Raw genomic sequence first — 10,851 nt, 5'->3', positions numbered from 1 at the left:
AAACCAAACAATCAGGTAACCTAAAACTGGGAAATGAAACTTAACTCCTTTGGGGGGGGGGGGAATGAAACTCAAGAATGCCCCCTCCCATCAGGAGATTTTGAGGCCTTCAGGCTTAAACAAAACCCAAGCCTGTGTAGGCCTCAAACCTTCACATACCCAATAGCCAAAACTCTGGGCAGTTCACAAAAATTAAAATGAAGACAAGTCAAAGTCTAAAACAACCAACACTATAAAAGTACATCCCTGTCTGCCTCATACAGGCACAGCACCCAGTTTATATAGTGCATACACACCCCTCCACCTGCTTCCTTCTTGTCTTTCAGCCAATCAACTCACACCTGCAAATCCACCATTTTCATCTTTACTTACCACACCACAGATCTATAACAAGAATACACAACTATAAACATAAACTCAGTATGGACAGACATGTAATGTCAAAGATCCCACCTCGGCCTTTACTTAGGTTCTTGGGCAAGTTATTTTTCTTTTAGTCTTATCAGTTTGTTTTGTGGGAAATGGAGTGTTTTGTAACCAGCCAGTCATTGTATGAATGGCCAAGTGCTCCATGACAGTTCCTCCAAGTTGCAAATGTGCCCTCCCGAGCAGATTTGGAGGAGTTTCAGGATAGAGAAAACGACAGGGAAGTTCACTATTGCACCCACCCTATTGCACAACTATGGGATCCAACCCTTGGTCACGCTTTTCCCCATTATGGTGAGATGTATTGTGCTTCTGTTGAAATTATAGTAATTATAGATGTAAATTTTGAAATATACAGATATTAGCACTTGCAAATTGTATGCAAACCCATGTCCTCTTATTTGGTGATGCGTTTCTTGTTCTTCTACAATGTGTAAGTGGCCACCCTAGGTGTGGACATTTCTACGTAAATCTCAAATGTATACATGTTAATTCACAGAAGCAGTATTTGATTATAACACTCTCCCTTGTTTTGCTATCCTATTTAACACATAGTGCTAAAATACCTAGGGATTTTATTATAATACTTTTATTCTTATTTTAGAAATTGCTTAGCAGGAGAGAAATCCATGATCTCTATTGAGTCCTGCAGGAAGAGAATCAAACTTGGCGATCATGGGATAAATTCACCCATTTGACGCGGTGAATTTATACGTCAGAATAACGCCCTGCCACTTTACGAAAGAGCAGTGTTGCTGAAAAGCGGCGTGTGTCTTTAAGACAAGCTGACCGGGGTTGCGAGGGAGAGGAAATCCCCATGGCAACCGAAGCGCGGGAGGGAGAGGATCGGAAGTGAGCGAAGGCGAAAAGGTCGAGGGGCAAAGGTGGCGCCGAGAGGAACATGGCGGCGGCGTGGTGGGGCTGGATGTTGCTGCACCACCTTAGCGGCTCGGCCGCGCTGAAGGGGCTCCTCGGCGGCTTCAGCCGGGGCTGAAGCGTCCGTTGCTGCCGACGCTTCGTGGCGTGTGAAGGAGGCGCGGTGCGGAGTCGAGGGGGCAGAGGCCGCCTCCACCCGCTGACGCTTCGGGGGCCGCGGTTTAGGTGAGGAGAGGGTGGCCGGAGGAGGAGGAGGCAGCCGTGGGAGGAGGGCTGGGTTTGGACGTGGGCGTCGTGGGTTGAAGTGGGTCTTGTGGAGGTGCCAGGCTGGGCAGGCGGGCGACATGGGCTTGAAACAAGCATTTCTCTCCACACGTACACGCACACACTCTCGCAATGCAAAACGTGATCAGGGAGTTCTTCAAACACACGTTTCTTCCCTTTGTTCTCTAACGCCCTGGCGGCTTAAGAGAAGGTGGCGGCAGTCGCGAGGACCGCTTCGGATTTGGCGCTTATCTGTGGGGGGATTTGACAAGGGAAAGCGAAGATATTTACTAGGTGGCTTTGAACCCAATGGTATCTCACCGCCTGACCTATTTGTCAGGGTGGTTGTCACGTGGAAATGCCATTTTGAGCTCTTTGGCGGATATATATATATATATATAATCTTCAGCGCATCTGGGTATTCAAACAACACACACACACTGACTGGTTTGAATACACTTGACAGAATTCTCATCCTGTTTTGAGTGGGAGGACTACAAGACCCATTTCTCTCCCACTTCAGTTCCAACTTATAATGGTGTCTTCTAAAAAAAATCCTCTAGAAATTGGGAGGGGGGCTATTAGTATACATACAGAGGCTTATGTGATACGTAATTTAGCACTTTCCATTTAGGATTATGGGCCAGGGGTCTGTTGAAGTGGACTCTAGTCCATAAAAGCTTATGCCATAATACATTTGTTGGTCTTTAATGTGCCACAAGACCATTTGTTCTTGATGCAAGAAACTGATAGGTTTATTCTTCTATAAATAGCATAACATTATTTTCTTAAGAATTCTTGCCTGACTTCAACTATTTTTAAAGGTTCTTATTAATGTTGACTAGTTTGATCAGGGCCCTACTTTTGCTGGATGAAAGACTGCATTGTCAACTACTACTAAAATAGCTCTGCTTTGTGAAGATATACTTCAGTTCTTTGCATGCACACTTGTGTGGCCACTGCCTTTGATTGAAGTTTAATGATTAAGTTATCATACTTATTGCTAGTTGAGTTGTTCACATTCTTGGATGCCCTTTACTGTATACTTACAGGCTTGTCGTGAAGTTCTGTATTATTGTGGTAGTTTTATCTGTTAATGACCTCTAAATCTTGCTTTAGGGATGCTCATAGCTACAGTCTTACAGAAGCATAATGAAGAAGGAATTTTTGAAGTGCATGAAACCATCTAGGAATGTATTCTCTAATATGCATTAAATGTTTTTGAGATATTATATGCAAGAATCTAAATTCTTATTGTAGTTTACTCATATGTAAAAACAAAATCAGTTTTGTGTTAAAGATGCTTTTTCTTCCTTAACATTTTTTCCTTCATGTGAACATTTCTATGATTTCCAACAGAGGGTTTTATCAATAGTAAAGTTTGTTCTGTAGAACATATTATGTAATATGTTTTTTATAGGCACAAATAACAAAATATGGTTTAATTTAATATAGGATTTCTTCCTCTCTCTTTTTTACTGTCTTTAAGCTAGAGTCAGTGACCAACGAAATGCATAAAAGTACTACATTTCTTCATTGAGAGCATTCAGAGAATTGCAAATAATTGGCCTATGTTTTGTTTATCCTAAAAAAAACCTTCGTGTGCATGTAGTGGCAGGGAAGCAACTTCAGTCTGGTGTGATCTTGTCCTGCTGGAGGGTTTGTGTGAATATTGCAGCCTAGTGGGTAGGACCTACTGCATGGATGTTCCTGGTAAGTTCTAATTGGAGGGGAAAGACCTATACAATTGTCCATGTGTTTTTATTACATTTTTAGCCTCCCCTATTGGTGAAGAACTATAACTCAGTGACAGAACACATACTTCCTGGTTTAATTCCTGGCTTCTCCAATTAATGTTGTTTATTTATTATTTATTAAAACATTTATATCCTGTCCTACATCACAAGGATCTCAGGATGGCATACAGATAAAATCTTACATATAAAATAGAACAATAAATATACAATTCTAAAACAAATTAAACCATTAATATATTAAAACCACTATGAAATTTTAAAACAGTAAAATCCAATTAAAACAAGATGGTGTGCAGGCTGGTGGATTTAGCCATCAAAGGCTTTGTTAAAAAGCCATGTCGTAGCCTAAACCTCCTAAACCTTCTCCTCATCTCTCATTCTCTCTTACTGTCAATGATGTTACGCTTACTCCGGTCAAGGAAGCTCGTAGCCTTGGCTTTATCTTCGACTCCTCGCTCTCCTTTATTCCTCATATTGAGGCAGTAGCTAAATCTTGTCGATTTTTCCTGTATAATATTGCCAGGATTCGATCATTTTTGTCTGTCTCTTCTGCCAAGACGCTTGTTCATGCACTGGTTATTTCACAGTTGGACTACTGCAACCTTCTTCTCTCTGGCCTTCCTTCTTCTCACATCAGTCCGTTGGTTTCTGTTCACCACTCTGCCGCAAAGATCATCTTCTTGGCTCGCCGCTCCGACCATGTTACTCCGCTTCTGAAATCTCTTCATTGGCTTCCAATTCACTTCAGAATCCAATATAAACTTCTCCTGTTAACCTTCAAAGCTTTTCACGGTCTAGCTCCTTCCTATCTCTCCTCTCTCATCTCACACTATTGCCCCGCTCGTGCTCTTCGCTCCTCTGATGCCATGTTTCTCGCCTGCCCAAGGGCCTCTACTTCCCTTGCTCGGCTTCGTCCATTTTCGTCTGCTGCCCCTTACGCCTGGAACGCTCTTCCAGAACATTTGAGAACTACAAGTTCAACCGCAGCTTTTAAAGCTCAACTAAAAACTTTTCTTTTTCCTAAAGCTTTTAAAACTTGATGTTGTGCAGACTTCTACTGTTACTTTCTACTGTTAGTTTTTCCCTACCCTGTGCCTGCTTACCCTACCCTGTACCTGTTTGCATTCTCTTCCCCTCCTTATTGTTTTACTATGATTTTATTAGATTGTAAGCCTATGCGGCAGGGTCTTGCTATTTACTGTTTTACTCTGTACAGCACCATGTACATTGATGGTGCTATATAAATAAATAATAATAATAATAATAATAATAATAATAATAATAATAATAATGAAGCCAGTGCTGGTGGCAGTTGGTCCTCCAGGAAGAGGGGATTCCACAGCCGGGGTGCCACAACTGACATTCCTCTCATGTGTCCCACCATAGCATATATCTCGTGTTGGTGGGGCACAGAGAAGGGCTCCCCCAACAGATCTTAAGTCTCGAGCAGGCAGATAAAGGGAGAGGTGCTCCCTCAAGTATCAAGGTCCCAAGCCGTTTAGGGCTTTAAACATTACCAACACCTTGAATTCCGACTGGAAACATATTGGCAGGCAGTGCAATTCCTTTAAGACCAGTGTTATATGGTCTCTATGGCTAGGTTATCCCTGTCCAGGAAAGGCCATAGCCATTAGATCAACCAAAGCTGACCCCAAGTACTCCAAGCCATGGAGTCCACCTGGGTCTCCAGTGACAAGGATGAATCTAGGAGTACTCCCAAGCTACGCACCTGCTCCTTCAGAGGGTGCAATCCCATCCAGAACAGGTTGCTTACCCAATTCCTGGACTTGGGAACCACCAACCAACTGAGCTTCCATCTTACTAGGATTCAGCTTCAGTTTATTAGCCCTCATCCAGCCCATTACAGCGTCCAGGCACTGGTCCAGCACTTTCACCACCCCAGCTGCCTCCGATGACTAGGAGAAATAGAGCATACTGATGGCACCCAAACCCCTAATGACCTCTCCCAGCAACTTCATATAGATGTTGAACAGCATGGGGGATAGAATAGAGCCCTGTGGCACACCACAGCTCAATAGCCATGGGGTGGAACAGAAATCCCCCAATACCACCCTCTGGAATCGGCCCCGCAAATAGGAGCGGAACCATTGTAACACAGTGCCTCCTACTCCCATCTCAGAGAGCCGATCCAGTGAGATACCATGATCAATGGTATCAAAAGCTGCCAAGAGATCCGGGAAGATCAGCAGGGTAGCACTGTCTTCCACCCAGAGTAGGTCATCGGACAGAGCAACCAAGGTTGTTTCAGTGCCGTGCCCTGGCCTGGCACCAGACTGAAATGGATCCAGATAATCCATTTCTTCCAAGAACATCTGAAGCTGCCCATCTACTACATGCTCAAGCACCTTGCCCAAAAGGGATATTAGTGATTGGGGCAGTAGTTCTCACATACCTCTGGGACCAGGGAGGGCCTCTTCAGGAGAGGGTGCAATACAGCCTCTTTCAAGGCAGCAGGCACCACCTCCTGACAGAGTGAGGCATTTACCACCCCCTGGACCCACCCAGTCAATCCACCTCTGCTAGATTGTATTAGCCAAGAAGGGCAAGGGTCAAGCTTACAAGTGGTGGGACAGATTGATTCAAGCATCTTGTCCACATCATCAGGCTGCAACAACTGAAACTGATCCCAGGAAACATGACCAGACAGGGGCACTGGACACCTCCCCAGGCTCTGCGATAACTGGCATCAAGTTCTGAGTAAATTTCTCCTCGAAGTGCCTAGCAAATTTATTACAGCAGACGACAGAGGGTTCTAATCCTGGTTTCTCTAAACCTGAGCCTGGTCCCAGGAGGCTCTTAACCACTCAGAATAATTCTGCTGGGCGACATTTCAAGGATGAAATAACAGATGCAAAGTAGGATTTTTTTTTGCCATCCTCACTGCTGCATGATAGGCACACCAAAGTTTTTGCTAATTATAAACAAATAAGAGAAGTAGGTAGTTTGTTTCCCCATTTTAAGACTACGAGTAGCTTAGCTGTTTTTAGCCCTATTAAAAAACAATCCCTCGTGATTAGAGTGAGACCCTGCTCACTCTATCACATCTTCATTGCCCATCTCCGTCTCTTGGGTGCTGAATGCCAGCAGCAGGGTGCTGAATGCCAGCAGCAGGGAATTGGCTCAATGTTTAGGCTCCATGAACCCTATTGGGTTTCTAAATTGCACAATGAACCTACATGAGTAGAGAAGGCTCCCAGGGTGGATAAAAAGTAATGAAAAAAATCAATCAAAACAATTGTTTTTTTAAAAAAAGTAATCAGATTTATTTATTTATTTCAAAAATGTCATAAAGTATTAAATTTCCCCCTAACATACTAAACCTACACTTAAAGTCTCATAAAACTTTGGTAGGTAACTTCAAGATGGGCATTAACTTCAGTCTTTCATCTCATGAAATGACTCTGTTCCACCCTGTAGGGTTTTTTTCTCAACACCATAAATGCCCCCCGCCCCCAGGTTTTGTCCCATCCTGCTTTAAAAGTATAAGTTAAGGTTCTATTAGGCTTCTTGGTAGATTATCTTCAGTATCGGCTTGCTATTATAGAATCAGGTAATTGGCTTCATATCAAAGGTCTCAAGGTTTTCTATGGCTCTTAACCATTCAGTCCCAAAGGTTTATTTGGGATCTATAGTAGCCTTGCCAAACTTTATATACCCTATTTTTTCGATTCTAAGACACGCTTTTTTCCCATATAAACATCTCTAAAAATGGGGTGCATCTTAGAATCGCGGGTGTGTCTTAGGTGTTTTTTTTTCTGTTGGTGGTACTGAAATTATTGTGCGTCTTACAATTGAAGAAATACGGTAATGATTTTTCCTATCTTCATCCCAGATTATCTTCAGTATCTTCTGTGGTTTAGTGTGGGTGACCTTTACTTCATTCTGTATATTTTGTTGATTCTGGTTATGAATGCCTTTATTACCTGCCTTTCTGTGGCTATATTCTTCATTCTTTGCAGTAACATTGAGGTTATCTGTCTCTTATTTCAGTTTTCAATTTCTGCTATGAGGAAACTCTTCTCCCTCTATCTGGGATTGTTTGCTGCTTGCCTTTTCCCAATTTGCTTGATGCTTTCTACATGCTTGATAGTCCTTGCCCTATCAGAAACTCTTAGGGTTTGTCTTCCAGTGTTTCAGATAATCTAAATTTCAACATTTGGAAAGAATGACTGGCCCGTTAACTGTAGTTGGAAAAGTCCGTAGTTGTAAGACTTAGCTAGTAAAGATATTGTTCTGGTAGTCAGCATATCTTTCCCTGTTCATCTCATGGTTGTGGTGGATGCAGAACAAAACCTATTAGAAAATGTGTCTGTCTGTCTTGACATCTGCGTTATTCATGCTCTACAGCAAAGGTATCCTTTCTATGTTAGCTGATGGAACATTAGAGGTGTAATATCTTTTATTTAAATATCTGTTGCTTTGAATCAAATGGTGCTTAAAATTGCAATTTCTAAATTGAATATGTAAGAATGGAATAAAGTTTGTTGATATGCACTAACAATTAATATTTACCTCTTAAGTAAATATTAATTGTTACTGTGGATTTCCCACAGAGGTAAATCTTAGGCGGTGTGGTCCATCTGTTTCTTAATTTCAGGCGCATAATATTTGATGTGGGAGGTTGAGGTGGGTTGTAGGCCAGACAGTGATGATCAGCTATGTAAAAGAAGGGCAGAAAGATGGTCAAGGAAACCTAAGCATTTTAAATGAATTCAAGTCCCCAGGTCCAGATGAATTGCATCTTAACATATTGAAAAAGCCAGTGTATGAACTCTTGGAACCTCTTTTATCTTAGAGAAATACTGGAGAACTGGTGAAATAGTGGAGAATTGGAGGAGGACAGACGTCATCCCTATCTGCAAAAAGGAAGATCCATGGAATTATAGACCAGTCGGTCTGACATCAATACCTTTGAAGATTCTAGAGCAGATTATAAAGTGCTCAAAATGTAGGCACCTTGACACTAATGCAGTGACCACGGGTTTGTCAAGAGCAAGTCCTGCCAAACTAATCTTATTTCATTTTTTAATCAGGCAACTTCTTTAGTAGGTAATAGACATGCTGTGAGCATAATATATCTTGACTTCGGTAAGATATTTGACAAAGTGTTTCATGATAGTCTGATTAACAAACTAGTTAAGTGTGGGCTGGATGACACTACTACTAGGTAGATCTACAGTAGGCTCTAATACCATAATACTAACTATATATACCTTGCTGTATATTCCAGTAACCTCATTAAAAACATAATTCCAAGTACACATACTTAGAACACAGTATCACAACTCAGTGCTAAACACAGTTTCTCCGAAGACATTGCTAAATTTGTTTTAGATAAGAATGCCATTTCTAACATAATGACTCCTAAGATGGCGATCTTAAGATTACTGTTGTGAAACACTTGTTATGAGTTTGAAGAATAGGCTGAGATATGCTTTTTATTGTTCAGTTCCTGTGCTACCGTTTATAAAACATCTACGTGGCACACGCAATTCTGAATGAAGGTGGCAGGGAGAAATCCCACTAAAGCAGTAGTACATTAATACTGCAACCATATCCTATATTTAAGGCAAGCTTCTGATATCAACTGAACTAATTACCAAGTTAATGTATTTATATTGCAAGTCCAATAGTGTTGTCTTAAAGCTTACAGTTTATAATATTTTACTGTAGAAAAGGATCCATCCTTTAAAAATTGTGGGGTTGACATGGCATCACCGAGAGCCTTGCCACTTAACACCCAATTCACTTCTGGACTTCTTTTTAAGTTATTGAAGGCCTTTACGATAATTATTTGCTTGAACAAATGCTGCAAGTGGTCTTTCAGCTTTGTTATTTTTACAGGCCAATGAAGCTTACTTCCTAGATACAATGCATAGAATTGTAGCCTTAATGTAACTCTAAATTAATTACATGTGTATACACAAGCAGCGCACGCACACACATGCACACACGAAGTGCTTTCCCCATCAATTAGCTAGAATTTGGCTATGATTAGAAAATTTCAGTTCCTCCACCCCATAAACTACAGCATCCCCAATATTTCTTTCATTCCTTTCAATTATTGCAAGGCACAGCTCAGACCATAAATGAAATTGAATATCTCTTTCCCTCAGTTAAGTTTTCATGGAATCATAGTGTTGGAAGGGGCCAGCTAGGGGCCACCTCCTACTAAAAACTGTAATATGTAATAGTGCTTTTACCCTTTCAGACTGATGAAAAGTAGGAAAGGGTGGAAGATTTTTTGAGGACATATCTCAATCTTGCAGTTTTTTGCTTTCTCTGAGTAAGTAACATGCTAGACTCATTATTCTGATTCTATGGTGAGAGAAAACCACATGGATATAGTGAGTTGATAAAGTTTTAACACTAACTTGCAACTCATAGCATTTAATCAGCAAACCTAGATGGGGCGTTATCCTGGGGCAATCCCTGGGATTGTCCCTGTGCGTCCACATGACGCACAGGGGATCCTGGGATCAGGGAGGGATGATCCCTCCCTTGCCCAGGATCTCGTCCTCCGCTTTAGGCCCAGTTTTTCCACTGTCTCGGACTGAGCCCGAAATCACGGAACATGTGGCCAGGCATCGTGGTTTGTCCCAGCTCGCGAGGAGCCAGGACATGTGCATGGGGCGCAGAGTTCCTCAGGAGCTCTGCGCCCATCGGGGGTGGGGTGGGGGAGCAGGGAAAATACTTTATTTTTTAAAAAGGACTTAATTTTTGCGCACGAGCTCTCCTGTTGCTTTTAAAAAACAAAATGGCAGGCGCGACGCCTCTCCCTCTGAAGCCATCGTGCATGAACAGAGGGGGAGATCTCTTGATAAAAATATCACAGGATCTTCACCCCTCCATCGCGCTAGACTGCTAGGTCTAACTGAGGTCTTAGTTCTTGGTTACTAATCGTAACCTAATGCAGCTTTGTGCTGCTAGCTGTTTATGTAGGGGCAATGAAGATACAAAAAAATTAATAAAGGAGGTTAATTTCTGGGGTGGGGTTGAAATGGGAGTTGAGGACAAATATCTAAGTTACTTTAAAATCAACTAGTATCCTGCTTATACTACTTTCTTCCTGATACAAGAGGCTTAAAGACAGGTGTGCTTTTGTTTATAGCTGTTTTTGTAGGGAAAACATTTGTATTTGGTTGATGTAATTTATCAGTTCAAGGAAATGTTTTTATATAAGCAGTTGCATCTGTTCTGAAGTTTTACCTTGTAGCCATCTGCTTCCTAAACCAAATGAATACAAAATTCCTCGTATGATTAGCAAATAGTAGAGCCAGTGGGATTTTTTTTTTGTGGTTACCAATTTGCTCCATATAGTTTCTTCCAGATTTACGCAACTTGTGACCTACTAAGCAAAATGTAGTTTATCATTTGTGTATTGTGGAGGTTTATCAAATCCCTGTGGGCTGCATTGGCTTTATGTGTTATCAGGTTGTTTTGGCCTCACCTGTAGGTAAAATGGTTGCAAGGGTTGTGTATATGGAAAACGGAGGAAGTGCTGCAG

At 41.7% G+C, this 10,851-nt stretch overlaps 1 protein-coding gene across 1 annotated transcript in view; it reads left to right on the top strand.

Moving 5' to 3' along the window:
* The first annotated feature begins 1,246 nt into the window (after positions 1-1,246).
* LOC134397467 (lysocardiolipin acyltransferase 1) overlaps positions 1,247-10,851 on the top strand; it is a 125,756-nt gene continuing 116,151 nt past the window's right edge. The window contains exon 1 of the mRNA XM_063124150.1: positions 1,247-1,527. The gene's annotated coding sequence lies outside the window, so the exon portion shown is untranslated. The remainder of the gene's footprint in view (positions 1,528-10,851) is intronic.

This window comes from Elgaria multicarinata, chromosome 4, assembly GCF_023053635.1.
Source record: "Elgaria multicarinata webbii isolate HBS135686 ecotype San Diego chromosome 4, rElgMul1.1.pri, whole genome shotgun sequence".
In the NCBI taxonomy this organism is placed as follows: Eukaryota; Metazoa; Chordata; class Lepidosauria; order Squamata; family Anguidae; genus Elgaria; species Elgaria multicarinata.
This window is presented reverse-complemented; position numbering and strand designations above follow the sequence as displayed.